Source organism: Rattus norvegicus, chromosome 19 (assembly GCF_021556685.1).
Source record: "Rattus norvegicus strain SHRSP/BbbUtx chromosome 19, alternate assembly SHRSP_T2T, whole genome shotgun sequence".
NCBI lineage: Eukaryota > Metazoa > Chordata > Mammalia > Rodentia > Muridae > Rattus > Rattus norvegicus.
In genome coordinates, this window is record NC_141552.1 from 60,867,501 (window position 1) to 60,895,145 (window position 27,645).

At 46.2% G+C, this 27,645-nt stretch overlaps 1 protein-coding gene and 1 long non-coding RNA gene across 3 annotated transcripts in view; one reads left to right on the forward strand and one right to left on the reverse strand.

Moving 5' to 3' along the window:
• Nucleotides 1–27,645, forward strand: part of Hsd17b2 (hydroxysteroid (17-beta) dehydrogenase 2) — an 83,254-nt gene that overhangs the window by 13,303 nt on the left and 42,306 nt on the right.
• Nucleotides 4,462–11,780, reverse strand: LOC147999484 (uncharacterized). The gene is made up of 3 exons (XR_015644192.1): nt 11,669–11,780; nt 11,062–11,171; nt 4,462–6,161 (listed from the first exon to the last, which is right to left on the reverse strand). It is a non-coding gene; the product is annotated as an uncharacterized LOC147999484 (long non-coding RNA).

Genomic DNA, 27,645 nt, shown 5'->3' on the forward strand with positions numbered 1-27,645 from the left:
CTGTCTCTACCTCTGTCTGTCTCTGTCTATCTCTGTCTCTGTCTCATCTCTATCTCTGTCTGTATCTGTGTCTCTGTTTATCTCTGTCTCTGTTTATGTCTCTTCTGTCTCTGTCTCTACCTCTGTCTATCTCTGTCTCTGTCTATCTCTGTCTCTATGTCTGTCTCTGTGTCTGTTTCTATCTCTGTCTGTCTTTTTCTCTGTCTATCTCTGTCTCTCTCTCTCTAAGGATCAGACGTTGATCCTGGGTATCTTTCTCACCCACTCCCCATTTTATCCTTTAAGATAGTGTTGCTCCCTCACTCTGGAGCTCACTGATCGGCTAGCTCGGTGAGGAGCAGACAGCATTTTCCACAGTGCCTAGCTTTTTCCATGGGTGCTAAGGATCTGAACCGAGGCGCTTGCGCTTACACAAGTCTCTTACTCACTGAGCTATCCCCAAGCTCAGCAATGCTGTAAATAAAAGACTGATGGCAGCCTGCCAGTCACTGACTCTCCTGGAAGGGCAGACACTCCGGGAGATCGATTCACCTCCACGGTTGACTTCTGAGAAGAGGTGATTCCAGCAGATCCCAGGCTAGAGGAGAGAACAGGACTCTGCTCCCACTTGAGGCATCTTGTCAACACCTAAGTGAAGTGAACAACACGGGCTCAGGGGCGAATCCCTAAAGGAAGCTCTTCAGAATGTCAGAGCCGGGCTAGAGATGTCTGAGAGGCACTAAAATGTCATTCTTTTTGTCATTTGCACAATGAAAGCACAAGTTGGTGTTGTTCCTGGGAAGGCTCGAGATCTTTGTTAAAATTTAGGGTGGGGCTCAGGGCTAGAGGAGCCTGTCTTCCATGTGCTAAGGTCCAGAGTTCAATCCTGAACACCACAAAAGACAAACAAGCCACCACCACCAATACTTAAAAAAAAAAAAAAGGGAACAAAACCAAAAAACCAAACATAACAACAAAAAACTAAACCAAACACAAAACCAAAACAAAATGAAATTAAAACTAAATTTGTGATACCCAAACCCATTAAATTAAAAAAAGATTTCTTTTTAACTAATCCCCCCCCTCTCTGTGTGTGTGTGTGTATGTGTGTGTATTTGTGTGTGTGCATGTGTGTGTATGTGTATGTGTGTGTATGTATGTGTGTGCATGTGTATGTATGTGTGTGTGCATGTGTGTGTATGTATGTATGCGCGCGCGCGCGTGTGTGTGTGTGTGTGTGTGTGTGTGTGTGTGTGTGTGTTTGTATCACAGTGCACATACTGAGATCTATGGGCAGCTTTGGAAGTCAGTTCTCTCTTCTCACCACATAGGTCCAGGGGCTTGAACTGGTGTTTTTGAGTGCCAAGAAACCTCCCTGGGTTTAAAATCACCACTTGAAGTGGCCTTGAGTTTTAGTGGCTGTGGACGAGAGGAAGAAAGTGTCAGTCACAGGCATTGCTCCTTTACTAGAAAACACTCTTTGAGAAATGATTGGGGTGGGTGGTGGCTGCAAAGACAGTGGTTTAGAATGAGAGTTCCTGCGGGGGACCTGCCTTTGATCCCAGCATCCACCTTTTTTGGTTTCCACAGTCCCTGAACTCACACACACACATCACGGCACACCTACTCGAAACTATAAATAATAAAAACAAATTTTAGAAAGACATAACGTGGCAGGTGGGGATCCAGCTGGGTAGTTGAGTGCCTGCCTAGCACCCACAGGCTTTAAGTTTAATCTCCGTCGGTGCAGAGCAAGGGAACTGAACGGACTGCACTGTATCATGAGTAGAGTCTTCTCTACTCTCCAGACAGTGTTTTCAGGCCAATTTTAGCCCAAATCCATGATAGCTCCTTTGAGAGGAACGACATACAGTCGTGAAGGGTGACAATGACAAGAGGGGTGTTTGTGATATGGAGTAGGCTGAATATCTGGACCATGCTACATCCTCTTCAGATCAGGCTGGTGGCTGGTGGGAAAACTGTGGTAAAAGGTGGTGGGGAAAAGCATTTTGCAAAAGTGTTCATGTAAATGAAAGAAGGGAAGGAACTGTAAAGGAGTTTGTAAACGGCTGGAGTAGAATACACAGTTGCATTGTGTGTGTGTGTGTGTGTGTGTGTGTGTGTGTGTGTGTGTGTGTGATGCCATCATATTCTTCACGCCATAAAAATTTTCAAAAGAGAGTCAAGACACGGTGGTGGATGGCTGTAATATCGGCGTGGGCGTTCGAGGTTGCCCTTGGATACTTAACAAATACGATGTCAGCTAACCTAACAAATACGATGTCAGCTACGTAAGGCTCTGTCTCAGATAGACAATCAAAAAAGTTAAAAGAGGCTGGGTCTGGTGGTGCAGGCTTATAATCCCAACTATTTGGGCTGTGGAGGCAGGGGGATTACTAGGTTAGTAAAACCGTATCTTGAAATAAAAAGTTAGGAGCTGAGAATGTCCCGGAGGCCCCAGCTTCTATACCTAGGGGAAAACACAGGAACAGGAAAGATAAACATGGACTCTTCAGAGAGAGAGAGCATTAGATGGATCCGGTCACTCTAGTTTCCATTTAACTATGGTCCTACGTGAAGGATGATACAAATTCAAACTTTGAAAGAATATCTTCTTCCTCTTTGAGTCATTTCCTTCCCTTCCCTTGTGATGCAGGAAGCTACGTTGACCCTGGCGTGACCTAATTATATCAAACGAGCATAGAATGTTTGAACCTGTTTGTCTCCAAGGTATCCTGAAACAGTAGTGATGGTCATTTGAGTTCGTAAATGACTTTAACAACGGAGAAGAGTAGATCAGTACGGTGAGATAAATATCTCAAGCACCAGAAGATGGGAAGACATTTGAAGCCAGAAGCTCATGGATTGAGTCTGGCACCTACCTCACTTGACTCTAGGATTCTGAGAGGAAGGCCCTGAGGCAAGGCTTAGAAAGGTTTCCAGGGAGCAAAGTAAGACAGGAAAAGGGTGAGACCAAACAAAGATGTCCTCTGAGAGTTATTTCAGCTTGGTCACCCTGGACAGATGTGAGTCACATCTCAGAGCTGCCCAGGTTGGCTAGCAGGAAGTCGTAGTCTTTGATGTCACCACACCTGTCAATCATGAGACAAGGGCAAGGCTATCCTCTGCCACTTAGTTTCCCAGCGCTTCTGGCTGAAGTGATCCCGGGTGGCTACTCTAATACCCTGGGGACAGCCCTCAGACTTAGTGTGGTCCTGGAGCACACACATGGCTCCAGGAACATCTGTCACAGCATGTTTTGAAGCCTGTCTTTGGGTTTCTGTCGGCAGCTTTTGATCTGCTCTTCTACTGCAGACTGGAAATATTACATAGACACACAGAGAAAAATCTCACAGGGTATCAGGGTCAGGGGCAGTGGAAAACTGTGTACTGGGCTGGTAAGAAACAGGCACGAAGACAAAAGGAAGGAGAAAACAAACAAACAAACAACAAAGCAAAAGGGAAGGCAGACATGTAGACAGAGAGAAGGACCAGTCTTTTACTTATTCAGTGTGAGTGTGTGTGTGTGTGTGTGTGTGTGTGTGTGTGTGTGTGTGTGAATATCATGTGGTTTCTGGCAGAGGAGAGAAGAGGGCATCAGATTCCCTGAAACTGGAGTTAGAGACTGTTGTGAGCCCACTGACCTAGGTGCTGGGAACCGAACTGGGGTCCTCTTGGAAGAGGAGCCAGCTCCTAAGTCCTGAGCCATCTCCGTAGCCCTTCAATAAATATTTACTGAGAATGCAGTGTGGGCTCTCGTCCGTTTTACAGGAGCCACGGGGCAGAAGATTTAGAAGGGCGTGCTATTCTTGACCTTGGGTCTACTTGGAGCTGGGGTCCCCCCTCCTTGTCATGTGACTCGTCATGTGAGGCTGTGTCCTTGGTCCTCAGACCCTCCTGGGCTTTGGTGGCAGAATCAAGGCAACTTTGATTTCCACCTTCGTGTTCTCACGGGCCAGACACATCTGCCTTTCTCAACCACCTTGAGTGTTCCCTGCTGACTCTGAGAACTGAGAGATGCTTTAAAATTCTGCGACTAGACATGGCTGTCCCCAACTGCAGCCATGAAATGAGCATAGAGGGTACCACTTACCCATGGTGCTTTGCAGCCCACCACAGGGCAGGTCTTGTGTGTGTCAGCCCACTATGGGGCAGGTTGTGTGTGTGTGGGGGCAGGTCTTGTGTATGGGGGGCAGGTCTTGTGTGTGTGTGTGTCAGCCCACTGTAGGGCAGGTTGTGTGTGTGTATGGGACAGGTCTTGTGTATTGGGGGCAGGTCTTGTGCGTGTACATGCACGTGAGCACATGCAAGCAGAGGAAGGAAGCTGGGGAAGGGCTTGTCAGAGGCAAAGAGTCCTTAAGAATCCAAAGTAGCTTCTAGTGTATTCTAAATTGCTTAAGTAAGTAGCTTCATGTATCCATCTGGCTCTCCATAAAGCTTGTTTTCCTACATATTTCCAAACTTGATACGAGGCAAGGTGGATCCAGGAGGAGAAGTAGATTTATTTTAAGCAAAGATCTTTAAGGCACGGTGACATCTTCTAGGAGTTACTGAATAGTCCAGTGGAGGTTCTAAAAGTTGAATACTTTGGGATTTGGGCTCTCTTGAACTTAAAAATAGATTGCTAAGAGGTAAAACATGGACTGAAGAGAGAATAGTGGTCTGTGATCAGAGCTTTCTACGTTCTCTAATGTGCGGTGCTGGGAATCGAACCCAGGGCTTCATGCTGGAGAACTCTACCCAGAAGCCTGAACAATATGCATTATTGCTTCTTTGTGTGTCTGTGTATGCATTATAGCTGTGAGTGTGTGTGTGTGTGTGTGTGTGTGTGTGTGTGTGTGTGTGTGATCAAGGAGTAGCCTTATAGAACAAAATCTGCCTAACTGTACTGGAAGCATCCTGAAGGCAGAACCCAGATCTCTTCCATATCTGTGCCACACTTCTCAGAGAGGAGCCCATTAGACCCAATACAATGACATCAAGCTAATGACTGTGAATGAATGGCCCCTTACCGGTGAAATATCCACCACCCTTTGGTCATAGTATTGCCCTGTTTGACCACTCGCTTAGGTACTTATCCACTGGTTCTTCTAGCTGGGGTCACCTGTACAGAAAGGGCAGTGTGACACAGTTTACGTATGGAGGGCCCATTGTTCTGAGGTGATTTAATTGTTGGCTTGTTCCAGACAAGACTTTGTGTGGGCTTGGTCCTAAGCATGCTCTTACCCAGGTTGTGACATGAATAGAAGCTCCTTTGTCCCTCACTAGGCTCTGAAGATGTTCTGCATATTTCCTGGGGATTTTCTAGCTAGTCATGTGTGACTTCTGCTCTAGTTCTGCCCACCAGTTCTCCTTCCAGGTGCGGTTGCCTCTGCACTTTTGTGTGTTTCCACTTCTCTGCCCCTCGACTCTGAGATTCTCAGGACTTCCTCTGAGGTAATTTCTGCAGCTGTCCTTTGTCTTCTGATTTTCCTGAATTCTCTACCACATAGTGAAGCCTTACCAGGCTGTCTCCTCAGTTCGTAACCTTGGAGAAGCTGCAGCTCTGTGTGCTTCATGCTGTGTCTTTGGGAGTCACAGGAACTAATTACACTCCCCCTTGTGACCACCCTCTAGACACAAGGTCATACATCATAACAGCCACATTTCTCTGCACCAAGTCTTTCTATTCCCTTAGGTATCATGTCTCCACAGTTTCCAGAATCTTCTCCATTCTGTCCCATTTTCTCCAATCTGTTCCTTTGAGATGGCAATTCAGACATCTCAGTGTGTGGCCTCTTGGTATGGGCCATAGGAACACAAGGAGGTAAAACTAACCAGGACCAGTGCATGAGTCTCCCTGGGAAGCTGTAGTTTGTTTGGTGGGATCCATCCATAGCTTTTCTTTCTGCTGATGTGAGTTTCAAGCCAGTGTTGAGGGGCAAAATAGGCAGCTGGATCAAGATGTCAGCCATGTTCCTGATGGGTGCAGAGGAGGACTTCTTTATGACCTGTGGAGTTAGTGGCAGAACCAGTGCAATCAGGGTGGAGAAGTCACAGGTTTTGCTCATAGGGTGGGGCTTAGCCTGGGCAGCTAGGAGGTCACTAGCCAGAGAGGAGTGCTTCTACATGACCCTCTGTGGTCTTGGGTTTCCTCCTCAGCCCCGATTGTTTTCTCCATGTTTGACGTCTTTGGTTCTCTGCTGGAGAGAAAAATAAAAAAGAAGTTTGCACCAGGCAAGTCACTCACGTCCAGCTCTTTCTGTCAACTCAGATACGTAGCTTCACTTCCCAGGGGCAGGAGAGGGAGGAGCTGGAGAACAGGAGGAGTGTCACAGTAATACATGTCTCCCACACTGTAGAGAACGTAACAAGTAGGGAAGAATTTCCCCCTTCACCTTAGGTTCAGAAAGCTGATGGAGGATTATTTGGGCAGGAATAACCCAAAGAAGTTTGACTGTAAACACAAATGGAAGCAAGGCCAGGCGTAGCTCCGCCCCCGCCCTGCCCCGCCCCGCCCCGCCCCTGCCTCCGCCCCCCCCCACGTCTAAACTTTGACTGGTAAGACACACAACATGGTAATGGAGATTGCTCACTACTGGTGGGCTCATAAGCAAGGGATTAACTGTCCGAGGTTATTTCTTGTATAAGAAAATAGGATCGCCCTCCTTTCTACGGATTAAGCAGCTATGAACATATATTAGACGATTCATAAAGTAATAGCATCCCCGCCCCCTTTCTAAGCTTCTGCAGTGCAGTCAAGCCTCAGACCAAGGAGGATGAAGGGCGGTAGGACACTGGCTGGGTCACTCATTAATGCTGCTTCCATACTGGTCCTAGTCATCGTTGCCCCGTCTGTCATTCTCCCTCATCCTGGCTATCACTTGGTTGGCAAGTGCTCTTTCAGTAGCTAACTTGTTTCTTCAGGTCTTGGCCCAATCTGAGCTTTCGCTTCCAGACGCTTTTCGTACACGTCCAGGGTCTGCCTTTGCGCTGTGTCTAACTTTCGCTGTTTTCTTCTGATTTTTTTTCTTTTTGTAAAAAAATTATTTTATTTATTAACACCCCAAATGTTGCCCCCTTCCGGTCCCCCTCCCAGAATTCTTCATCCTATCTCCTCTCCCCTTTGCTTTTGAGGGGGTGCCCCTCCCAGGCATCCCCCTTCTCTGGGGTATCAAGTCTTTACAGGATTAGGCACATCCTCTTCCACTGGGGCCAGACAAAGCAGCCTCTGCTTCATATGTACTTGGGGCCATAGACCAGCCCATGTATGCTCTTTGGTTGGTAGCTTAGTCTCTGCAAGTTCTGAAGGGTCTGGGCTAGTTGATACTTCCTTTGGAGTGGTCATCCCCTTTGGTTCCTTCAATCCTTCTCCTAACTCTTTCATAGGGGTCCATGACCTCAGTCCAATGTTAACTGTAAGTATCTGCATCCGTCTCAGTCAGCTGCTGGTAGAGCCTCTCAGAGGACAGCCATGTTAGGCTCCTGTCTGCAAGCACAACATAGCATCAGTAATAGTGTCAGGGTCAGGGTTTGGTGTCTGACCCTGATGGATCCCAAGTTGGGCCTGTCTCCCGTCAGCCATTCCTTCTGTCTCTGCTCCATTTTTGTCCCTGCATTTCTTTTAGACAGGAACAATTCTGGGTCGAGAATTTTGAAGGTGGGTTGGTGTCCCTGTCCCTCCACTGAGTGCTCTGTCTAACTATTGGAGGTGGGCCCTTCAGGTTCCAACTCCTCACTGTTGGGCATTGCAGCTGTGGTCATCCACACTGAGTCCTGGGCACCTCTCGAATCCCAGGCCTCTGGGTTTTTCTAACTCCCCAACCCCTCTACCCCTGGCGATGGCATATTTCCATTCAATCAAGAAATTAGGGAAACACACCCTTCACAATGACTGCAAACAATATAAAATACCTTGGTGTAACTCTAACCATGCGAGTAAAAGACCCGTATAACAAGAACTTCAAGTCCCGGAAGAAAGAAGACCTCAGAAGATGGAGAGATCTCCCATGCCTGGATCAGTAGGATTACCATAGAGACAATGGCCATCTTGCCAAAAGCAATCTACAGATACAATGCAATTGCCATAAAAACTCCAACACGATTCTTCACGGACACAGAAAGAGCAACACAATTCTTCACAGACCTAGAGCAATTCTCAACTTCATGAGGCTGTCTTCTTTTTAAGCCTTGGTTCACTTGAGAGGTCCTAAATGAACAGAGTTATAAACAACATCCTACACAGAGGAGAGAATGAACGGGGTGAGAGAGACCTCTGGATTCCATCCAGGAGTAAAGAAGTACTCACCAGGGAGACCTGCTCCTGGGAAGAAGTCTCAGGGCAAACCCAGTGCATCCAGTGGGTTGTGGGCCTATGGAAGTGTTGAGAACAGCGGGGGGAGGGGGGGGAGGAAGGAGCAAGATGGTAAATTCACTCCAGGGAGCAAGCTGAAAAGACAACATTTTGGGGGTTGGGGGATCTTGGAGGATTTGGAGAACCCCAGAGGAAGGACCTGAGTATGCTGAAAAGGGACTGTGGTGATGGATGAAGTGCAAGAGAAGCGGAAGCTGCAGGTTTCCCCCTCAATCTTTGTTCTGCTCACAGTGCAAAGCTTTGGGTTAGAAGGGCAGATTGTTTAAAAAGTGTGTCTCCACTCATTCATGGCTATAAACTTTTAGGAGGATAAATTAACTGGAGTGTCCCAGATGCTTTTGTACAGTACAGTACCTGGCCACATAACACACACTTAGAGAACACAATCACAGGCAATCAGACAAGGCAAAGGATGGTAAGAGGGAGAGAGGGAGAGAGGGAGAGAGGGAGAGAGAAGGAGACAGAGAGAGACAGAGCAAGACATAGAGAGAGGCAGAGAGAGACAAAGAGAGAAGGAGAGACACAGAGAGAAGCAGAGGGACAGAGATGCAGAGAGACAGAGAGACAAACAGAGACAAACAGAGACACAGAGGGAAAGAGAGACACAGAAACAGAGACAGACAGACACAGAGATACAGAAAGAGGCAGAGACAGAAATAGAGAGACAGAGAGAACAAAAATACCAGCTATCTTCTGGGTTGAGAAGGTGCTTATCATGCTCTACCACCACAGCTCCCCCCTGGCCCCTGCCAAGCTCACTCACTCACTCACTCACTCACTCACTCACTCACTCACTCACTCATGGACTCACTCACTCACTCACACACTCACTCATTCACTCACTCACTCACTCACGCACTCACTCACGCACTCACTCACTCACTCACTCACTTACTCACCCACTCACTCATTCACTCACTCACTCACTCAGTCACTCACTCACTCACCCACTCACTCACTCACTCACCCACTCACCCACTCACTCACTCACTTACTCACCCACTCACTCACTCACTCACCCACTCACTCACTCACTCACTCACCCACTCACTCACTCACTCACTCATTCATTCACTCAGTCACTCACTCAGTCACTCACTCACGCACTCACCCACTCACTCACTCACCCACTCACCCACTCACCCACTCACTCACTCACTTACTCACCCACTCACTCACTCACTCACTCACTCACTCAGTCACTCACTCACTCACTCACTCACTCACTCACTCACTCACTCACACACTCACTCACTCATTCACTCACTCACTCATTCATTCACTCACTCACTCATTCATTCACTCACTCACTCACTCACTCACTCCTTCACTCACTCACTCACTCACCCACTCACTCATTCACTCACTCACGCACTCACTCACTCACTCATTCACTCACTCACGCACTCACTCACTCACTCACTCCTTCACTCACTCACTCATTCACTCACTCATTCACTCACCCGCTCACTCCTTCACTCACTCACTCACTCACTCACAACCTGTATCAACAGTCTCAGAGCACTGGCTTGTCCTTCTCTTTCCTCTTGAGCACTTCTTACAGACTTGGCGAAGTTTGGCTCCTAAGGGAATGTTTGGTAACTCGAGGTTAGAACTCTAGCAAAAGCCATCGAGAGGAGGAGGGGTTGACTGTAGCTCATAGTTTCAGAACAGTCTAGCATGATGATGTCAAGACAGTAGGAGCCTGAAGTCACTGGTCACATTACATCCCTGGATAAGAAACCGAAAGTAACGAGTGTGTCCTAAGCTTGAGTTCTGCAGTCAGGAGTTGGACAGTCCAGGATGACCTGCCAAGATGATCCCCAGAGACCCGACTGCCAGGTAATTCTAGAGGTTTCAAGTAGATGGTCAACAGGGAGGGCATCAAACCATGACCTCAGCCTCCTACAGCGACACAGAGTTGTCCCCACCCCAAAGAACAATGTGATCTGAGCTTTAAGGCTGAGGTACTTTGAGCCCTGCGCATCAGGGTCTTCGGTGGGCACACGGACCGTGGTATCCCCAGGAGCCAGGAATAAAGCAATCCCATGATGAGCACCCAACATAACAAAGAAAACAGAAACCAATTGTTGTCCCAACAATAGGCCAGACTCTGGGATGGCTGCCTCTTTGAGTGCTCTGTGGCACAGGGTGTCGGGAGATTTGGAAGGAAAGTTCATAAGTTGGGTGTGGTGTTTCATGCTCAGAATCCTATCATACCAGAGGCCAATGCAGGAGGATCGCTTGTAGTCTGGGGTCAGCCTGATGTAGAGTAGTTCAAGATAGTCTGGACTGGAGAGAGAGAGAGAGAGAGAGAGAGAGAGAGAGAGAGAGAGAGAGAGAGAGAGAGAGAACAGAAGATGGAAGGGAAGGTTGGATAAACATGTGGGGTTTCACTATGGATTGGCATATACAAGAAAGTCTAAGAATGGAAGGTTCAGATTCCATAAGCACATAAAGATGAGCCTCTCAGCCCATGGTAGGTCAGTGAGGATATTAGTATTCACCCGGGGACAGTTCCAAGCACGCTGGCTGCCAACCCATGTGTCAGATCATCGGTTCTCAACCTGTGGGTCATGACCTTTATATTACAATTCACAACAATAGCAGAATGACAGCTGTGAAGTAGCAACGAAATGGTTTTATGATTGGGGGAACATCACGACAGGAGGAGCTGTACTAAAGGGTCACAGCATTAGGAAGGTCGAGCACTGCTGCATTAGGCTCACCATGTGGGTTGGTCTTTAAGTCCTCTTGTGCTTGGGTATCCATTCCTGGAACTCCAGCCTACCTGACCTCAGGTGTGGGCCTGGGCATTGTTGTTGCTTCTCACAAATCTCTGGTAGGATTTAAAGATAACGTTAGACCTCCACAGAGAACACCACAGTGCTCAAAGTCCTGTTCAAGCCCCTTCTCTCCCTAACTCCAGGCATACCCAATTTAACCGTGTACGTCTAGCTATTCACGCTTGAGGCTGAGGTCACGGCTTGATGCTACCTCCCTGTCATGGTTGGCATTACCTGGCACTCAGGCCTCTTGGGGGTCATCTTGGCAGGTCATCTTGGTCTATATAAAATGCAGAACTCAAATTTGGGACACACTCATTACTTCTGGTTTCTTACCTGGGGATGTAATGTGACCAGTGACTTCAGGCTCCTACTGCCTTGACATCATCATGCTAGATCTGTTCTGAAACTATGAGTTACAGTCAACCCCTTCTCCTCTCGCTGGCTTTTGCTAGAGGTATTCTTTTTCACAGTGTATTAGTTGCTGTTGCTACGATAAAACACCGCAACCAAAAGCAACTTCTAGAAAGAGATTCTTTTTTGTACTCACAGTTCCAAAAGGTAGAGTTCATCCTGGGGAAGGCATGGTGGCAAGTGGCAGACACAGTGTCTGGATCAAGTAGCTGAGAGCTCACACCCCAACTGCAAACATGACGCACACTGCAGACTGGAAGCAGGGCGAGGCTTTAAGCTCTCGAAGCCTGAAGACAGCGACATACTTCCTCCAGAAAAGCCACAACTCCTAAACCTTCCCAAACAGCACCACCAACTGGGGACCAAATATTCAAATACCAGAACCTATGGGGGACATTTTGCCCTCAAATGACCACACACAGCAACAGGGAAAGAAATGAAGCCACTTCCTCATGAGGATTTTAATTAGGGCTCCCTCCCTATGCAGTGGGTCTTGCCACCTAGTTATCTTGGTTTATTCTTGGTTAGTACCCATTACTCCCAGAATGCATCTAGGTTCATCTTTTGCTTTCCACCTTCACTGCTCTTGGTCTAGTCAAACCTTCCCCAGCTTCCCCCTTGATCTTTATAGTTGCCTCTCCAACACTCATTCTATTTAAAGTACCAGCACTGTCCGCTGTCACAGAATCATCTAAGATCAGAAGGCTTCCCAATCTTGAATTTCCTCATGCCTTTCATTTGTGTTTTCCATTGCCTAGGACAGCCCCATTGGCTCAAGGCTCTGGCTCTAAAGCCAGTGTGTGCTGCTCCTTTCAGCCGAGTATTTCCTCATCCCTCAGAGCGCTGGTTTTCTCACCTTTTTATTGTCTTCAAAATTGGGATTTCTCAACGTTGGCACGATGACTACATTGAACTGGAAAGTGCTTCACTGATGAGGCTGTTTGCAGCATCCTTCAGTTGTATACCCCGGCGACCAGTGGCACCCTACTCCCCACTGGAGATGGTCAAAAAGTCTTCAATGTACGGTGTCACCAGATTATGGCTAGGAGAGACCTAACAGCTTAAGTCGCACCTTATTGAGCAACTGTCCTTTGATTCCTAAGTGTCGAGCTTCTTGCTGTTTCTCTTTCTGTACACATCCTGTTTGTTATGGTTGCAGGACCTGGCTCACTTGGAAAGGACATAATGGATAAGTAGGGAGGGTTGGTGTTCCATTCCATGTGGCTCCTTCTTCGGCTGTTCTGTAAGACAACCATTGAGCACACATCCTGCTCTAGTTTCATTTCTGCTGCTGTGGTAAAATCTGACCAAAATCAACTTAGGGGAGGAAAGGATTTATCTGGCTTAAATTTCTGGGTCGAAGTCCATCATTGAGGAAAGTTGGGGCAGGAATGTAAGACAGAAACTTGAAGTAGAGTCGTTGGCTTGCTCTCTGGCTCGCTCAGGCTTATGCTTCTTTACAGAACCCAGGACCACCTGTTTAGGGAATGATGCCGCCCACAGTGGGCTGGACACACATACATGAATTAACAGTCAAGACAATCCCCAACAGACATGCTCACAGACAGACCCTCCCCACCCACCCTGCTAAGGACAATTACTCAATAGAGGCTTTGCAGGGAAATGATTCTAGACTGCATCAAGTTGGCAGTTCATGCTGATTAGAACACTTCTTGACACACAGTAGGCACTCAGGTATCCAATTAGCACAGACATGCATAAATTAATGACAGCACTCAGAGTGGTCGGGTGCATTTACTAGGTGGTAATGGTGATCTACCACAGCACAGAGGGTATGTACTTTGGAGTCATGGAATTCCAGTTTCACCACCGTTCTGCCACCTACACTAGGGGTATGGCCTGGCATGACTTAAATAACAATCTGGAGTCTCTATTTGTCTGCAGGAGGTGGTAGCTTTGAGGGTGTGCTGGACCCCAGACCCCAGGCGGTTTGGGTGAGCCCTCTTTATGTTTTTCATCTTGACTTGCCAATGCCAGGGCATCACACTGTACCCTCAGTGCCTTGTGCACACAGTGCCAAGTATAGAACAGATGCTCAGGAAATGCTCTCGATGGAACAGAATCAAGATAAAGTCCTGTTTGTTTTTTGATGACATCACCGTGGGCAGCTGTCTATTGAGGCAATCCCCATGGGGCTGGTCCTGGGAGAAATGACCAGCGTGAGTCCTCCTGTGATAAGAATGGCTCTAGGGAGTACATGTTACCCTAAGTTCTCCACGTGGATATTTTGGATGCTTGCAGAACACTGGGGAGCCAGGATAGGATCTCTTTGCCTCTCCATTTTCTTCTTTACTGCATCAGATTTTGTGAATGGTTAATTTAGTAAAGATGCTCTTTGCCTACCTCTTAGATGCAGGGAATTTGCTTCTGGAGAGTAACTGTCGTCCTCCAGATGGGTCAAAGGGAACTTCAAGAATCCAAAATTCTGGTGAGGAATTTTAATAAGAACAGCTATGGCTTCCAGCGGGCTCACAGCATAACTTTGAGAGTTCACCATCCCCTTTCAGATTTTCTATTTGTTCAGAAATTCGGCCAAGGAGCTCAGTGACTCAGACACACTTTTCCCTTCGATGGGCTCATCCAGCTCCCACTGAGCCAGTAAGGGTCAAAGCTGGGGTCTGAATTGAAGCCCTACCTATCTCTCTAATTTTTATGCTTGAGGTTCATAACCCATTGAAGATAAAGCCATGCCCTTGGCTTGACTGGAATTTGTACTTCACCAGGACTCCACGTGATAGGGAAATGCAAGGTCTGGATTCATCCCCCCAGGATGCACAATGGGAGCCCTTCATCAAAAGATAGTCTCGGAGTATCTGTACATATCCACAATATCTTTGGGGTGGGAACCTAAATCCAAATAAGAAACTCATTTATTTTCCATATCTGCCAGATAACACAGCCTGACGGCAGCTTAACACAATGACTCATTGTGCACCTGTGTCCAGGCTGCCCTCGGTCACGTGAAGTCAAGTGTGGCTTTCTCTACTCGTGACTTTATGTGGCTATTTAAGAAACTTTTAGATTTTGGAGTAACTTGGATTTCTGCCTTTGAGACTGGACTTGGTCAAGCTGTACCTCAAATAGATGGCTTAAGACAGCAGGAGCTTTTCTCAGAGCCCCAGGGGTGGGGGGAGGCAGGAAACCTGAAATTAAGTTCTTACATTATTGGCAGGGCCACATGCCATCTAAAGGGTACAGACAGGAGTCTTTCCTTGCCAGTACCAGTTTCTGCTGGCCCTCATGGACCCTCAGCTACTCAGCCTCTGTCTCTATCTCTGCTTCCCCTTGGCCATCTTCCCCACAGCTTTGAATGCAACTTGTCCATCTTTTATCGACAAGGTCTCCTGTAGACCAGGCTGGCCTTCAATTTGTTGTATAGCCAAGAATGACCTTGAACTTTTGGTCGTCTTGCTTCCAACTCTCTGAGTGCTAGTATTTTGGGAGTGTGCCAGCACACCATCTATTCGGCACGCAGGCTGGCACCCAAGGCTTTGTGTGCTACAGACAGACAAGTGGCCTGCCAATGGACACACATCCTCAGACCCCCCCCCTCCTTTTTCTTTTTCCTCATACAGATACAAGGCCCATTAGAGTGGGGAATCACTCATTTGGAGTAACACTTCCCTCAAGGATGAACTGTGACCTCGAAGTGTAACTCCTTTCCTCCCCGAGTTATGTTAGCAATCACCCTATTCCCACCTAAGTTCATATTCTTAAGTATTAACTTACGACACTTCCTCCCAGGGTGTAAGAGGATTCTGTTACCAGAAAAAGCATGGAGGCATGTGGTTTGTGTATGTGTGTGTGTTCGTGGGTTGAGGGGTAGATTCAGGACAGATCCATGTTGCATTCGGACAGCTCTGCCATCGTCTCCACCCTGCTCTGTCTGTGTGTTTGAGGTTGACCTCTGCCAATTGGGAACATAATGAACTTTTGACTCTAGACTGGAAACAGGGAGGGCCAAGAAACTCAGAGCGTTTAACACCCCCTCCCCCCGAGTCATCCTGTAGCCGTTGTTCTCAACCTGTGGGATGCAACCCCCACAAGATCGTGGGAAAACAGAGACATTTACATTATGATCCAGTAGCAAAATTACAGTTGCGAGGTAGCAACGAAGATCATTTTATGGTTAGGGCTCACCACACATGAGGAACTGCACATGAGGGTCACAGTGTTAAGAATGTCAAGCTATACGACAGCTGCTATAAGTAAGGTGTCTCTCCTGGAGGCTATCCCGAGGTTTCTCTGGATCCCTCCTGTTACCTCTGTAGGATTTGGAAGGGAGAACCAGACTGCATTTGCCTCCCAAATAGATTCTGCCATCCTTTGACCTCTCTGGTCTTTGTTGTTACCATTCAGACAAGGTCTCGTGTAGCCAGAACTGGCCTTAAGCTTGCTATGTAGTTGAAGGTAATGAACTTCTGATTCTCAACCCCTCAAGTGTTTGGTCTATAACTGTGTACAACACACCCATGTACACAGTGCTGGGGGTCCAACCCAGGCCTTTTTTCATGGGAGACATGCACTCTGCTGACTCTGTTATATGCCCAGCGCTTCCTGTATCTCGGTGCCCTTCCTTCTCCTCCTCTTCTCTTCCTCCTTTCCTCTATTCTTCCTCCCTCCCCTCCCTACACCCCCTTCTCCTGTCTCCTCCCCCAGCATTCTTCCCTAAACTTCCTGAGTCATCCAGTCTGACTGCAAGCATCGTCTGCTGTACTTCTAGGAACGGTGGATTCTGCTAGTATTCCTTGACTGCGTTAAGTGTCTTGCCAATGCCAGGGCAGTGGACAGTGACTTCTGGTTCTCACTGTTCTTCCCATGCAGAGGCAGGCTTCATTCATTAATCAAGTCTGCTTTCTAAGCAATTCCTCTCTTAAGAGCACAGGCCCTTGGCTCGGTGGCAGGCAATAAAGTCAATGGTGGGAATTCACAAAGCCTTGAGCATCAGGAGGCTAAGGTAAGAGGAAGCCATACTTCAGGGGAGGGAGCCAGATGGAAGCCGTGTTCCCAACAGGTTAAGGTTGCCCCGTCTCTCGTGTAATCGACAGCAGGGATTATTGACCTCTCAAGGGTTCATCGTCGTCCTGAGTGAAAAATAGCATGAAGTGATGGTGACAAAGTGGAGAATGGAGAAGGCATGATGGCTGGACCTAGAACCAACAGGCCACATTGGAACCCTAGTCAGGAAGACAGGAGGTGGAACCAGACTGTAAAAAGTCAGAGCCTAGTGACCCGCTTTTCTCCATCAAGACACTATATCCTGAAATAGTTGCTACCACCAGCTGGGAACCACGTGCTCAAACTCCTAAGCAAATGGGAGATGATTCCTGTTCAAATCACAACACCAGGAGCCGTGGAACACCCTATGATCCCAGCACTCGAAATTCCCTATTGAAGCCAGAGCCCCAGTTACATGACACAGGAAGGCAGAGCTCCGGGAGGGGGTTAACCTCAGACTAGAAAATGATGTGCCCTAAGATAATTTTAGTGTCCCTTTAAGGAAGACACCAGAAAACATTTGCCCTCTGTCTCCCCCTTCCATTTGAGGAGGTTGTCATCTTCAGGATAAGAAGAGGTCTTGTACCCAAAACTTAATCATACTGGCACTGTCCATCCATCCAGACTTCTCTCCTCCAGAACTCTTTCAACCCACCTGACAGTATCATTTTTTTTTTACTGCAGGTGGAGTCATGAATACATGTAGAGGTCACACTTTCCTGACCTGTACAATCCCAGCACCTAGCATGACATCCGGCATACAGAGCTCAACAGACATTGGGGACAGATAACTATAAGCAGAGGTCAAGGATGTTAAGGCATAGCAACCACTACCCAGAGATGCTAAAGTGTAGCAACCACTACCCAGAGATGCTAAGGCGTAGCAACCACTACCCAGAGATGCTAAAGTGTAGCAACCACTACCCAGAGATGCTAAGGCGTAGCAACCACTACCCAGAGATGCTAACGTGTAGCAACCACTACCCAGAGATGCTAAAGTGTAGCAATGACTACTCAGATACCGCCTCTTAATCTTATCCACTGAAAGGTTCCTGGGGATAGGCTGTTAAGCATGGGGTTGCCCATCTCTGAGATTTAGAAGGAAGACTGAGTTCTCATGTCTGAAGTGGGGATTGACCCATTTGGGGGTCAAAGGCCCCTTAGTGGGGATCACCTAAGACCATGGGAAAACAGACATTTACATTACGATTCATAATGGTAGCAAAATCGCTCTCATGAAGTGGTGATGAAAAAAATTTAACGGCGGAGGGGGATCACGACATGACGAACTGTAAAGAACATTAGAAAGGCTGAGAACCACTGGAATGGAGGGGTCCTGGTGGACATCAGGCAGGACCCTGGGAGGCTGAATTCTACAGCAAGGTCCTTGCTCTCACTGGGCTCCTATCTGAGGTGCAGCAAACGGGAGTCTGAGCTATAAAGTTACAGCTCGAGTTACAATGTGGCAGAGGAAGGGCAGAGACATCTTTCCCCTCTGTGTCCGTATCCTGGCCTCGCAGAACTGGTTCATTCAGGGGTTGTTGCATTCCTTTGATAATCCCATCATCCAGAAACGTGTCAGCCTTTCAATGAGAATGTCCCTCAAATCTGCTAAAAGACAACACAGGCTGAAATGGAGAAAGCTCACAGCCAGCTTTTCATGAATAACACACCCGAGAGCCCTCCCTGGTGTTTATCTTTCGTTCCTTTTGTGGGACGCCCCGGGAAACCCCATTTTCTCCTCTAGCTCAGTTTTGGAGGACACTGTAGAGACTGTACAGTGCTGCATTCCGGTGTACCTGGACTTCGAGATCGATAATATTGCTTGTGAAGGTGATGGGTCAGGGAAAAACACACAGTAAGTTTTTAATGGCTAACAGTTCCTGAGTTAAAGTTTTGTACCTTTTCCCCCATGGAGGTACTTTTCTCAGTAGTGCTGTGGAGGCCCAACCGATGTTACTGCATTCAAGTGACCGAGATCAAATCAAAGGAGTCGGGATGACAGCTCAATGGGTAAAGGGCTCACTGCTGCATCAGCATGCAGATCTGAGTTTAGAACCCCAGCACATTCTTGGACACAGTGTTGAGCATCTGCAGCCCAGAGTTAGGAGTTGTGGCAGACACAGGTGAATGCTGGGAGACCACTAGCCTTCCAGTTTAACCAAAATGGTTCCAGGTTCAGGTGGAGAAAATAGAGACATCCATCATCTACCTTTGCCTCCCACACATGCACACACAGGTGAACTCATTGGTGTGCATATGTGCACATACAAGAATATGCTACATACATACAGAGGTTAAATTAGCTGTCACAACCACGTTAACGCGACGCTTCGTGCGTGCAGGTGGACATGTATTTAGATGCACATGCCTATGCATGCATGTGGACACCAGAAGACCTCTGGCTGCTCTTCTGGCACCATCCATCTTGATTTTTTGAGACACAGTCTCTCAACATCTTGGAGATCACCAGTTAAGGTAGACAAGGCTGACCAGGGAGCCCCAGGGATTTGCCTGCCCACCCCCAACGCTGAGATTACAAATGTGTCATCCACACCCAACGTTTAGATGTGAGCATTTTGCCAGCCGAGTCATCTTCCCAGCTCTTTTATAATACGATTTGATGAAAAGAATATCTTACTTTCCTCAGGTTTTTGTTTTTCCTCCCAGACCCAGAGCCACATAAGAAAAACAAAACTCAAACATCAAACAGTTCTGATGAAAGGACATTTCACAGAAGCCCAGAATAGCTGTCCTTCAACACATCCAGAATAGGAAAACAAAGAAAAGTCTGGGAAACAGTCACAGCCAAGAGGCACCTAAGGAGTCCCTGTGACTCAGCATAGCCCATCCTGGGATCCCGGAGCAGAGATAAAACAAAAGGAAACTGGAGGCTCTGGGGACAGAGGGTGTAGTTGCTATGTGAGCGTGAGAGCCCACAGTTGGATCCCCAGAACATTCATGAAAAAGCCAGATGCTGTGGTGCACCTCTGTAATCCCAGGGCTGGGGAGGCAGACAGAAGGGTCCTGGAGGTGGGGGGGATGTTGACCAGTTTGGTGAGTCAAATTGGTGGGCTCCAGGCTGGATGAGAGATCCTGTCTCAAAAACTAAGGTGGAGAGCGATCGAGGAAGACAGCTGACTGATCTCTGATCTCTGGTCTCCACATGCATGTGCCCCACTCCCTTTTGTGCACAGACAGGAATAGGAATAGATGGATGTGTGTGTGTGTGTGTGTGTGTGTGTGTGTGTGTGTGTGTGTGTGTGTGTGTGTGTGTGACTAACTGAAGAATTTAGTTAATGAGAGCACATTCCACTCACTTGCCTCTTGCTCATTTTAGGGCAAGAAAAAAATTCCCTAGCGGTGTCGGAAGGCGTCCAGGCACAGTCTGGCCACTGATCTGCATCGCACAAGGGGAAATCCCTCTCAGGACTCTTACACACTTCCAGCAGCCAACAATTTGTCTTTCTTTTTTCTCAGGGTGGCCTGAATTTTCCACAATTCCCTTTCCCACCACTCTTTTCCCTTCCAATCACATCTGTCTCCTGGTTAATCTGTGCATAGTCTTGCTCTTAAAATTCCTACCTCGACTGAGACGAACTGTTTGGTGCTAGGTTTCTGCAAGGTGTTAGTGATGGAATACTATATGTGACATATATGGGGGCCTCTGTAAGGCCTTCCTAATCTTCCTAAAAATGGAAAGACTTTCTAAGTAATGAAGTCTACTTTAAAAGTCTTCAATTTTGTGTGTGTGTGTGTGTGTGTGTGTGTGTGTGTGTGTGTGATTTATAGTATAATATATAGTTGTGTGTATGTTCTGTAGTATACATGCCTGCCCTGGCATGTATGTGGTGGTCAGAGAACAACATGGGAGAGGCAGTTCTCTCCTTCTACCATATGGGTCCCAGGGATAGGATTCAGATCATCAGGTTTGGCTGCAAGCACCTTTACTTGCTAAGCCATCTCGCCTGCCCTGGAATCTATGGCTTGAAACAAAGACCTGCCTTACCCTGATATCTCAGGCATGAAACAGCTCATATGATTTTTTTGGCTGTGGTTGGACCGAATGGCCTCCAGGTTCTGGTGATCTCACATTCCCTCATCAACTCTGGGTTGCTTCGCAGAGATGCTCTAGGGACATTGCTGAGTTTCATGGTGACTCGGGTATCAAGTACAATTGATCACCTGTCTTTTTTTTTTTTTTTTTTTTTATTAACTTGAGTATTTCTTATATACATTTCAAGTGTTATTCCCTTTCCCGGTTTCCGGGCAAAATCCCCCTCCCCCCTCCCCTTCCTTATGGGTGTTCCCCTCCCAACCCTCCCCCCATTGCCACCCTCCCCCCATAGTCTAGTTCACTGGGGGTTCAGTCTTAGCAGGACCCAGGGCTTCCCCTGGCACTGGTGCTCTTACTAGGATATTCATTGCTACCTATGGGGTCAGAGTCCAGGGTCAGTCCATGTATAGTCTTTAGGTAGTGGCTTAGTCCCTGGAAGCTCTGGTTGCTTGGCATTGTTGTACTTTTGGGGTCTCGAGCCCCTTCAAGCTCTTCCAGTTCTTTCTCTGATTCCTTCAACGGGGGACCTATTCTCAGCTCAGTGGTTTGCTGCTGGCATTCGCCTCTGTATTTGCTGTATTCTGGCTGTGTCTCTCAGGAGCGATCTACATCCGGCTCCTGTCGGTCTGCACTTCTTTGCTTCATCCATCTTGTCCAACTGGATGGCTGTATATGTATGGGCCACCTGTGGGGCAGGCTCTGAATGGGTGTTCCTTCAGTCTCTGTTTTAATCTTTGCCTCTCCCTTCCCAGCCAAGGGTATTCTTTTTCCTCATTTAAAGAAGGAGTGAAGCATTCACATTTTGATCATCCGTCTTGAGTTTCGTTTGTTCTAGGGATCTAGGGTAATTCAAGCATTTGGGCTAATAGCCACTTATCAATGAGTGCATACCATGTATGTCTTTCTGTGATTGGGTTAGCTCACTCAGGATGATATTTTCCAGTTCCAACCATTTGCCTACGAATTTCATAGACTCGTTGTTTTTGATAGCTGAGTAATATTCCATTGTGTAGATGTACCACATTTTCTGTATCCATTCCTCTGTTGAAGGGCATCTCGGTTCTTTCCATTTTCTGGCTATTATAAATAAGGCTGCGATGAACATAGTGGAGCACGTGTCTCTTTTATATGTTGAGGCATCTTTTGGGTATATGCCCAAGAGAGGTATAGCTGGATCCTCAGGCAGTTCAATGTCCAATTTTCTGAGGAACCTCCAGACTGATTTCCAGAATGGTTTTACCAGTCTGCAATCCCACCAACAATGGAGGAGTGTTCCTCTTTCTCCACATCCTCGCCAGCATCTGCTGTCACCTGAGTTTTTGATCTTAGCCATTCTCACTGGTGTGAGGTGAAATCTCAGGGTTGTTTTGATTTGCATTTCCCTTATGACTAAAGATGTTGAACATTTCTTTAGGTGTTTCTCAGCCATTCGGCATTCCTCAGCTGTGAATTCTTTGTTTAGCTCTGAACCCCATTTTTTAATAGGGTTATTTGTTTCCCTGCGGTCTAACTTCTTGAGTTCTTTGTATATTTTGGATATAAGGCCTCTATCTGTTGTAGGATTGGTAAAGATCTTTTCCCAATCTGTTGGTTGCCGTTTTGTCCTAACCACCGTGTCCTTTGCCTTACAGAAGCTTTGCAGTTTTATGAGATCCCATTTGTCGATTCTTGATCTTAGAGCATAAGCCATTGGTGTTTTGTTCAGGAAATTTTTTCCAGTGCCCATGTGTTCCAGATGCTTCCCTAGTTTTTCTTCTATTAGTTTGAGTGTGTCTGGTTTGATGTGGAGGTCCTTGATCCACTTGGACTTAAGCTTTGTACAGGGTGATAAGCATGGATCGATCTGCATTCTTCTACATGTTGCCCTCCAGTTGAACCAGCACCATTTGCTGAAAATGCTATCTTTTTTCCATTGGATGGTTTTGGCTCCTTTGTCAAAAATCAAGTGACCATAGGTGTGTGGGTTCATTTCTGGGTCTTCAATTCTATTCCATTGGTCTATCTGTCTGTCTCTGTACCAATACCATGCAGTTTTTATCACTATTGCTCTGTAATACTGCTTGAGTTCAGGGATAGTGATTCCCCCTGAAGTCCTTTTATTGTTGAGGATAGCTTTAGCTATCCTGGGTTTTTTGTTATTCCAGATGAATTTGCAAATTGTTCTGTCTAACTCTTTGAAGAATTGGATTGGTATTTTGATGGGGATTGCATTGAATCTGTAGATTGCTTTTGGTAAAATGGCCATTTTTACTATATTAATCCTGCCAATCCATGAGCATGGGAGATCTTTCCATCTTCTGAGGTCTTCTTCAATTTCTTTCCTCAGTGTCTTGAAGTTCTTATTGTACAGATCTTTTACTTGCTTGGTTAAAGTCACACCGAGGTACTTTATATTATTTGGGTCTATTATGAAGGGTGTCGTTTCCCTAATTTCTTTCTCGGCTTGTTTCTCTTTTGTATAGAGGAAGGCAACTGATTTATTTGAGTTAATTTTATACCCAGCCACTTTGCTGAAGTTGTTTATCAGCTTTAGTAGTTCTCTGGTGGAACTTTTGGGATCACTTAAATATACTATCATGTCATCTGCAAATAGTGATATTTTGACTTCTTCTTTTCCGATCTGTATCTCCTTGATCTCCTTTTGTTGTCTGATTGCTCTGGCTAGAACTTCAAGAACTATATTGAATAAGTAGGGAGAGAGTGGGCAGCCTTGTCTAGTCCCTGATTTTAGTGGGATTGCTTCGAGTTTCTCTCCATTTAGTTTAATGTTAGCAACTGGTTTGCTGTATATGGCTTTTACTATGTTTAGGTATGGGCCTTGAATTCCTATTCTTTCCAGGACTTTTATCATGAAGGGGTGTTGAATTTTGTCAAATGCTTTCTCAGCATCTAATGAAATGATCATGTGGTTTTGTTCTTTCAGTTTGTTTATATGATGGATCACGTTGATGGTTTTCCGTATATTAAACCATCCCTGCATGCCTGGGATGAAGCCTACTTGATCATGGTGGATGATTGTTTTGATGTGCTCTTGAATTCGGTTTGCCAGAATTTTATTGAGTATTTTTGCGTCGATATTCATAAGGGAAATTGGTCTGAAGTTCTCTTTCTTTGTTGTGTCTTTGTGTGGTTTAGGTATAAGAGTAATTGTGGCTTCGTAGAAGGAATTCGGTAGTGCTCCATCTGTTTCAATTTTGTGGAATAGTTTGGATAATATTGGTATGAGGTCTTCTATGAAGGTTTGATAGAATTCTGCACTAAACCCGTCTGGACCTGGGCTCTTTTTGGTTGGAAGACCTTTAATGACTGCTTCTATTTCCTTAGGAGTTATGGGGTTGTTTAACTGGTTTATCTGTTCCTGATTTAACTTCGATACCTGGTATCTGTCTAGGAAATTGTCCATTTCCTGAAGATTTTCAAATTTTGTTGAATATAGGTTTTTATAGTAAGATCTGATGATTTTTTGAATTTCCTCTGAATCTGTAGTTATGTCTCCCTTTTCATTTCTAATTTTGTTAATTTGGACGCACTCTCTGTGTCCTCTCGTTAGTCTGGCTAAGGGTTTATCTATCTTGTTGATTTTCTCAAAGAACCAACTTTTGGTTCTGTTGATTCTTTCTATGGTCCTTTTTGTTTCTACTTGGTTGATTTCAGCTCTGAGTTTGATTATTTCCTGCCTTCTACTCCTCCTGGTTGTATTTGCTTCTTTTTGTTCTAGAGCTTTTAGGTGTGCTGTCAAGCTGCTGACATATGCTCTTTCCTGTTTCTTTCTGCGGGCACTCAGCGCTATGAGTTTTCCTCTTAGCACAGCTTTCATTGTGTCCCATAAGTTTGGGTATGTTGTATCTTCATTTTCATTAAATTCTAAAAAGTTTTTAATTTCTTTCTTTATTTCTTCCTTGACCAGGTTATCATTGAGTAGAGCATTGTTCAATTTCCACGTATATGTGGGCATTCTTCCCTTATTGTTATTGAAGACCAGTTTTAGGCCGTGGTGGTCCGATAGCATGCATGGGATTATCTCTATCTTTCTGTACCTGTTGAGGCCCGTTTTTTGACCAATTATATGGTCAATTTTGGAGAAAGTACCATGAGGAGCTGAGAAGAAGGTATATCCTTTTGCTTTAGGATAGAATGTTCTATAAATATCCGTTAAGTCCATTTGGCTCATGACTTCTCTTAGTCTGTCGACATCACTGTTTAATTTCTGTTTCCATGATCTGTCCATTGATGAGAGTGGGGTGTTGAAGTCTCCCACTATTATTGTGTGAGGTGCAATGTGTGTTTTGAGCTTTAGTAAGGTTTCTTTTACGTATGTAGGTGCCCTTGTATTTGGGGCATAGATATTTAGGATTGAGAGTTCATCTTGGTGGATTTTTCCTTTGATGAATATGAAGTGTCCTTCCTTATCTTTTTTGATGACTTTTAGTTGGAAATTGATTTTATTTGATATTAGAATGGCTACTCCAGCTTGCTTCTTCTGACCATTTGCTTGGAAAGTTGTTTTCCAGCCTTTCACTCTGAGGTAGTGTCTGTCTTTGTCTCTGAGGTGTGTTTCCTGTAGGCAGCAGAATGCAGGGTCCTCATTGCGTATCCAGTTTGTTAATCTATGTCTTTTTATTGGGGAGTTGAGGCCATTGATATTGAGAGATATTAAGGAATAGTGATTATTGCTTCCCTTTATATTCATATTTGGATGTGAGGTTATGTTTGTGTGCTTTCATTCTCTTTGTTTTGTTGCCAAGACGATTAGTTTCTTGCTTCTTCTAGGGTATAGCTTGCCTCCTTATGTTGGGCTTTACCATTTATTATCCTTTGTAGTGCTGGATTTGTAGAAAGATATTGTGTAAATTTGGTTTTGTCATGGAATATCTTGGTTTCTCCATCAATGTTAATTGAGAGTTTTGCTGGATACAGTAACCTGGGCTGGCATTTGTGTTCTCTTAGGGTCTGTATGACATCAGTCCAGGATCTTCTGGCCTTCATAGTTTCTGGCGAGAAGTCTGGTGTGATTCTGATAGGTCTCCCTTTATATGTTACTTGACCTTTTTCCCTTACTGCTTTTAATATTCTTTCTTTATTTTGTGCGTTTGGTGTTTTGACAATTATGTGACGGGAGGTGTTTCTTTTCTGGTCCAATCTATTTGGAGTTCTGTAGGCTTCTTGTATGTCTATGGGTATCTCTTTTTTTAGGTTAGGGAAGTTTTCTTCTATGATTTTGTTGAAGATATTTACTGGTCCTTTGAGCTGGGAGTCTTCACTCTCTTCTATACCTATTATCCTTAGGTTTGATCTTCTCATTGAGTCCTGGATTTCCTGTATGTTTTGGACCAGTAGCTTTTTCCGCTTTACATTATCTTTGACAGTTGAGTCAATGATTTCTATGGAATCTTCTGCTCCTGAGATTCTCTCTTCCATCTCTTGAATTCTGTTGGTGAGGCTTGTATCTACAGCTCCTTGTCTCTTCTTTTGGTTTTCTATATCCAGGGTTGTTTCCATGTGTTCTTTCTTGATTGCTTCTATTTCCATTTTTAATTCCTTCAACTGTTTGATTGTGTTTTCCTGGAATTCTTTCAGGGATTTTTGCGATTCCTCTCTGTAGGCTTTTACTTGTTTATTAATGTTTTCCTGTGCTTCCCTAAGTGTGTTCATGTCTTTCTTGAAGTCCTCCAGCATCATGATCAAATATGATTTTGTAACTAGATCTTGCTTTTCTGGTGTGTTTGGATATTCCATGTTTGTTTTGGTGGGGGAATTGGGCTCCGATGATGGCATGTAGTCTTGGTTTCTGTTGCTTGGGTTCCTGCGCTTGCCTCTCGCCATCAGATTATCTCTAGTGTTACTTTGTTCTGCTATTTCTGACAGTGGCTAGACTGTCCTATAAGCCTGTGTGACAGGAGTGCTGTAGACCTGTTTTCCTCTCTTTCAGTCAGTTATGGGGACAGAGTGTTCTGCTTTCTGGCGTGTAGTTTTTCCTCTCTACAGGTCTTCAGCTGTTCCTGTGGGCCTGTGTCTTGAGTTCACCAGGCAGCTTTCTTGCAGCAGAAAATTTGGTCTTACCTGTGGTCCCGAGGCTCAGGTTCGCTCGTGGGGTGCTGTCCAGGGGCTCTCTGCAGCGGCAGCAACCAGGAAGACCTGTGCCGCCCCTTCCGGGAACTTCAGTGCACCAGGGTTCCAGATGGTCTTTGGCTTTTTCCTCTGGCGTCCGAGATGTGTGTGCAGAGAGCAGTCTCTTCTGGTTTCCCAGGCTTGTCTGCCTCTCTGAAGGTTTAGCTCTCCCTCCCACGGGATTTGGGTGCAGAGAACTGTTTATCCGGTCTGTTTCTTTCAGGTTCCGGCGGTGTCTCAGGCACAGGGGTCCTGCCACTCCTGGGCCCTTCCCCACGGGAGCCCAGAGGCCTTATACAGTTTCCTCTTGGGCCAGGGATGTGGGCAGGGGTGAGCAGTGTTGGTGGTCTCTTCCGCTCTGCAGCCTCAGGAGTGCCCACCTGACCAGGCGGTTGGGTCTCTCTCTCACCGGGTCTGGGAGCAGAGAGCTGCTGCGGGCCGGGATCCGCGGGTGTGGGACTTCCGGTAAACACAGAACGTGCCCGGTCCTAGAGAAATTCTGCTTTCCTGTGTCCCAAGCTCACCAGGCAGCTTTCTTGCAGCAGAAAATTTGGTCTTACCTGTGGTCCCGAGGCTCAGGTTCGCTCGTGGGGTGCTCCCCACGGGCTCTCTGCAGCGGCAGCAACCAGGAAGCTGATCACCTGTCTTACAGACTGATTTCAGACTGAAAATATTGGAGAGACTGGGTGTGTTTCATTCAGCTGCCTTCTCTTGCTATTACTCGTCAGACGATACTGGGTAACAACAATTTACAAGGCCTGTCCATTTCTTGCATGGTACTGAGAGATGAATTCAAACACACAAGAGGGGCTGGAGAGATGGCTCAGCGGTTAAGAGCACTGACTGCTCTTCCAGAGGTCCTGAGTTCAAATCCCAGCAACCGCATGGTGGCTCACAACCATCTGTAATGGAATCCAATGCCCTCTTCT